At 54.9% G+C, this 6,101-nt stretch overlaps 1 pseudogene across 1 annotated transcript; it reads left to right on the top strand.

Annotated features, from left to right (window-relative positions):
* Positions 1-287: 287 nt before the first annotated feature.
* LOC307058650 (NUT family member 2D-like) lies at positions 288-4,162 on the top strand (annotated as a pseudogene). Its single transcript has 2 exons — positions 288-440; positions 2,252-4,162. The product of its transcript is annotated as an NUT family member 2D-like (transcript).
* Positions 4,163-6,101: the final 1,939 nt, after the last annotated feature.

Below are 6,101 nucleotides of genomic sequence, written 5' to 3'. Positions count from 1 at the left end.
TGGAGACCTTGAAAAGTTTGGCTATACTTCCAGCTCAGCCCAAAGCCCAAGGATGATTCTGGACTTTCATTCTGACTCGTGCATTTCAGATCTTTCTGGGTTTGGACCTGGCATATATGTCCCTCCCAGGCTGCCCTGGCTGTCCATTCAGTTGTCACCCCAGCAGGATCTGGGTGGCTTGGGCACTTCTGGATTTTCTGTTTTTGTTTTTGTTTTGCACTTCTGTTATTAGCAGCTCTCCCCTCCAATGTTACCAGGCGGGAGGGCAGGCGGACGTACAGGCGCAGATGCCAAAGCTGCCACCTTGGGCGGCGGCTGCTGAGCCAGGTACCCTGCTCTCCGGCTTTCCCACTCTGGTGGCCGGGGACCCATCCTGGACAGTTAGAGCTGCCTGGGGTAGAAGGGGCAGCTGCCCTGGCAAGAAGCTCATCACCCTCAAGGCAAACACCTCCAACCCTCAGACCCCGGGAGATTCAGAAGCGCTAGACGGTCCAGGCACGCATCCTCACCTGTGCGCCCCAGGGCCTGACGTGAACTCTGCGCATGCTCCACCCCTCCCTAACCTACTGTGCCCTGCAAACGCACGCCCATTGTTCGCTCACAGGTTGCAGAGCTAAGTTCCAGCAACAGGCCAAACAGCGCGCACTCCGCTTTTGGCTGAGTTGGCAGCGGAAGGAGAGTGCTCGGCGCCCAGCCTCTGTCCAAGGACCGATCTCACCCAAGTCCTCTACGGGCAGTTACTTAGGTAGGTCCTGCCCCTCACCCCCGCCCCGGGCACTGGGGGACCAGCACCTGCCAGGAGGGCTCGGCTGTCCCCAGCTCGCTCCCCGCGCCCACCGACTTCCCGTGGCCGGCCCGGGTCACCCAGCTGTCTATGGCCGGCTATCCACTCGCCGGCCAGCCCACAAGTGTCCAGTGACTCTGCATCTGTGCTTTGCCACAGAGTCTCTGAGACCCCATTCTACCATCCCGCAGGCCCTGCGCTCCTTTCTGGGGCTCCATAAGGACCATCTGCAGGCGAGGCCATCGGAAGAAGGCGGTGATGGATGCTCTCACCTCCATGATGTCCCGCAGCTCAGTGTCCGCAGTGGACACAGTCACTGTCAGTGTGGCGCGGGGGCAGCCAGTGCCGCCCACGACACCCAGCTGTGTCCCGAACTGCAGCACAGAGCAGACGGCGTTGAGGGCCCTGGGAGAGAGCGGGAAAGGGATGGCCAAGGACCAGAGAAGCGGCCCCGATGGCACCGGGGGCGCACGATCTGCATTTAGGCCCCTGGGGGTCTCTTTATTCGTGCCCAGGCCTGGACCCCTGCAGAGAAACCTCCACGCCAAGAGGGCAGAAGACACTTCCAACAGGACACTCCACACCTCCTGTATGAGCTCCTGCCCTAAAAGAAACGCCATCACGAGCTCGTATAGCTCCACCCGAGGATTCCCGCCCGTGAACAGTAGGAGGGGTCCCGCCATACCGCAAGGGCTGCCCCAGAAGTCCTCAAAGAAAGGGAGCGAGGAGGGCCCTCCGTCGCCCTCTGCAGCTCCGGTGGTTTCCCAGAGGAAAAGCCAGCCTGACAAGCATGCAGAGACAACAAGAGGGCAGAAACGGCCCTGGAGGGACTGCTCCCCCACATTTGCCAGTCCCAGGCCCCCAAAACGCAGGCTTCCTCTGCTGCCGCACAGGCGAGGGGAGCCTCTGAGGCTGCGCTCACCCCCTCAGCTGGGTTTCCGGGTCACCGCCGCAGACCTAGACTCCGAGAAGGAAGCAGCGCTCCGGCGCATCAACAGTGCACTGCGGGGTGAGACCTAGGCCGTCGGGGGCCTGGACGCCACGCAGCCTTCCTGTCCCTTCCCGCTGCCTGCCGCAGGGGCTGCTTCTCCACAGAAAATGTTTCCTAGTTATTTCTATTTTAATACGATCATGGTACATTAAAATGTGTTAGTGCTTGCCTGTGAACACTAAGGTCACTTGATTTGTAATTTTCTATATTGTTGTATATTTTTGTGACTAAAGGCATTACTTGGGGGAATTAAAAGAATATCTTGAAGCGATTTTGGCTTTCGATCTGCCAAGCAGCACCTGCCACCTGTCATCACCCCCGCATTCCCTCTGCTGCCAGCTTTCCCCAGGATGCCTTTGGTGGCTAATGGTGGCTGTGGCCCCAGTGTCCCTGGGGCTTGCAACCTCACTGTCCAAGTCAGGTCACAAGGGAGGCCAGTGCAGGCCCCCCAGACTTAGACCTTTATCGTTACTCAGGGCCCCCTCAACTGGAGCGCTCCAGGGGCCCTCAGTGGGAGTGCTGCATGTCCTGCACCCGTATTCTTAGCAACCCCTGCGATGGAGACCATTGTGACTGCTCCAGCTGTTGGAGTTACTCAGGCTGGCAAGGGAGGCTGGACCCCAGGCTTTCCTCCTCAAGCTCCACCACCAGCTGCCCAGATGGCCCCTAACATTCGCCCAGTGAACTCTGGGCCATGGCCACGTGGCATTTCCAGGGAGGGCAGCCTGGACACCAACCAGCCCTACGTCTCGCAGGATGACTGCTCTAACCACCAGAGCGTGGACAGTAACTTCTGACGTTGGCAGCGCCTCAAGCCACTGGCCCGGAGACACCTTCCCCAGAGTCCTGAAGCAGAAGCTCTCTCCTGCTTTCTCATGCCAGTGCTTCGATCCCTGGCCCGCCTGAAGCCCACCATGAAGCTGGAGGAGGGACCGTGCAGGGCCGAGCAGGAATGGCGGCGCAAAAGCAACGTTGACCGGAAGATCTACTACAAGATGGCGGAAAAGTTCATGGAATTTGAGGCCAAGGAGGAGATGCCGATTCAGAAGTTGCAGTGGATGCAGTGCGTGCAGGGCCTGTCTCTTCCAGCCCAACCGAAGCTGGATCCTCGGGGACCCCCAGCCCCGAAAGTGGGCCTTCAGCCAGCCACCCAGGTTCCCACTGGAGTTGAAGGCAAAGCCTGTGCTCCCAGGATGTCCAGCCCCAGGGCCCAGCCCTCCGGCCCGAAGCCACACAGATCCCAGCGGCCCCGGGAGCCCACGGCACCCGAGGAGATTCCCAATGAGGCTGTGAGGGAATATATTAACATCATGGAGGTGCTGGTGGGGCCCGTCCACACAGCCACAGGCGACTCAGATGCAGAATGGGGAGAGGACGGAAATGAGCTGAAGCAGGAAGAGGACGGCACCTACTCAGACCCGGGCTTCTTGAGCTACATTGACAAGCTGTGTTCCCAGGAGGACTTTGTCACCGAGGTGGAGGCAGTCATTCACCCTCAATTCCTCGCAGATTTGCTTTCCCCAGACCCACAGCTGGATCTCTTGGCCCCAGAGAAGGAGCTGGAGCAGGAGGAAGGGCTCACCCCCGAAGAACTGGTGCAGAAACGACTCCTGGCCTTGAAAGAGGACGAGGGTGTGTGGGCAGCCCCGAGTCACAGTGCACCCGGAATGCGCTCAAGTCCTTCTGAGTCCGACGCCGGCCAAGGTGCCCAGAGGCCCGACCAAGACCTCCATCTAGGGGTCAGTGTTGAAGCCTGCACACCACAGATTGATTCTGAGGCTCTTCATAGGCTCAGCCAAACAGACACTGACCTGTGCAGGCCCAAAGTCTTTGTTCCCTCTCGAGGACATCAGGAGGTCTCTCCATTCAGGGCCGGACGGCCCTCCCCTCCCCAGGGTAAAAGGCGCACTGGTCCTCTACTGGGACCCAGGGATGCATCTGTTCTCAGAGAGGCCTCTCCTGTTTGGGAGGCCCGAGGGCCCAGGGACGGGTGCAGTGAGGACGAGGAGGAGCTCTCCAGCCTGGCCATCGTCTCTGGCTCTCTGCAGAGCCTTATGCCTTTCTGGCTGTCCCAGAGTCCTGTGCGTGCCTCAGGCCTGGCCTCCCCTGGAGGTTGGGGGGCCCAGAAGGCTCCCCAGCCCCCCTCCCCTAAGAGAAGAGGCCTCAGCCCAGCTCCACTAGCCGCTCTCAAGTCGAGGAAGTGGGCACTGTGTGGACGCCCAGCCGCTGCTGAGAAGCTGCCCATCCCCGGGGCTGGCCTCAGCGTCTCTGGGAGGCCAGCCTTGGCTCTGGGGCTGGCTCACCCCTCACAGCCTAGAAAGAGAAAGCGTGACCCGTTTGTCACAGAGAAGCGTGGGTGGAGGAAGAAGAAGCCCTGCAGCCAGTAGGGAACAGCTGGGCCGGCCCTCCAGGGCGAGGCCCCAGGACAGCCCCCAGGGGAGCCTAGGGCTCCTCCTCTTCCCAGTGCTGATCCTGGATGATGTGGGGGGAAGGGAGGGAGGGCAGGACCACCAGGGTGGGGAGGGGCAGCGGGATTGTGGGGGGTTAAGGAGGTGGGCGAGGTGGGTGTGGCCAGGTGTGGGTGGGAACAGGACCTTTCGAGTGATGTATGTAAATTGTGAATAAAGATAGTTTTGGTGGGAAAAAAAAAAAGTTAAACACAGAGGTACAATATGGCCCAAGAACTCCACTCCCAGGTATATGTCCAGGAGAAATAAAAAAGATATGTTCACACAAAAACTTGTACATGAGTGTTATATTGTCGTATCATTATTCATAATAGGCAAAAAGTGGAAACAACCCAACTATTCGCAAAACTGATGGATGGAAAAATAAAATGTGTTATATCCATACAACGAATATTATTCAGCCATAAAAAGGGTGAAGGACAGATACATGCTACAACCTGGATGCACCTTGAACACATTTTGCTTACTGCAAAAGTCAGACATACAAGTCCGCACATTGTGTGGTTCTATTCCTATGAAATGTCCAGCATAGGAAAATCAATAGAGACAGAAAGACCCAGGGCTGGGGTGAAAGGGGAGGAGAGAATGAGAATGACTGATACTAGGTATGAGGTTTCTCTTGGGGATGATGAAAATGTACTGGAATTAGGGATGTTGATTGCAAAACCTGAGTATACTAAAAGCCGCCGAATCACACAGTTTAAAAAAATATGTGAGTTGATGGAATGTGAATTATATCTCAATAAAAAGCTAATATGACTTAACATTTTTATGGTCATTACTCTTGATCAGTTTCATGATGGAATTCCCACAGTGACTTCAATGGAATGGCTTGTATGGGATGATATTTGAGGCTCAACCCTTTGGGACTAGATGTTCATTTTGAGCTGTTGAATGACGGTGAGGGCCAGCCAGTATATTTTCTTCACTGAGGATCAATCCCCATATGTATTCTTGGTTTGAATCCTTGTCTTTTTCTCTTCATATTCCTGAAATGAGTTCCTAGGAAATACATTCACAATAGCGAGAGGTGTTGACATGTTCCTGGCAAAAGTCTTAACTAATTCACAGGTCAAACTTCAGATCTCCTTATTACTAGCTGCCCGGGGAGCCCCCTGAATCAAAGTAGGGCTTACAAAGATGGACCTTGCATTTTAGCGTGCACTTAAAATACCCAACAGGCTGATCGCATGGGGAAAATAACTTTATTTACATGAGACAAGTACAAAGTCAGCACAACACAATGAGGGAGAGTATGGGTGCTGGTGCCTGATGGCCTGAAATCAAATCCTATTTGAAAGCCACGTGTACCTGGGAAGGTTAGTTACTTAGCCCTTCTGTTCCTCAGTTCCCTGGTCAGTGATATGGAAATATTAATAGGACCTGCTTATTTGTATTATGTTCTGAGGCTAAAAATTAGTAAATACAAAGCCTGAAGATAAATGATGGGTACTTCATAAGTGCTACCTACAGAAATGTTCATGTATTAAATGCCTGGAAGGATAAGCAGGTTGTCTCCAGAAAGGGCACCTAGGAGGCTACAAACAGGAGGATAGAGCCTACTTTTTCACATTGATGACATGAGTAAGAAGTTTTAGAGCTCATGGAAAGAATATTATTTCTTGTGATGCACTGTGGGGTGAGCAGAGTAGGGGCTGTGACCCATATTTTATGGTTCAGGGCACTGAAATTTACAGAGATTGAGTAACTTGCCCAGAGCCACAACACGGATGAGTGATGGGTCTGAGGCAGGGGAGGGAGTTGATTCCCTGGGGATAGAGATTCCTGAACATATGGACATGAGATCATGCCCTGGATACACAAACCAAGAGCTCTCCTCACTTCCTTTCCCACGTCC

This window comes from Hyperoodon ampullatus, assembly GCF_949752795.1.
Source record: "Hyperoodon ampullatus genome assembly, chromosome: 1".
Classification (NCBI taxonomy): Eukaryota; Metazoa; Chordata; class Mammalia; order Artiodactyla; family Ziphiidae; genus Hyperoodon; species Hyperoodon ampullatus.
Note: the sequence above shows the minus strand (reverse complement) of the source record. Positions and strands in the feature narration are given on the sequence as shown.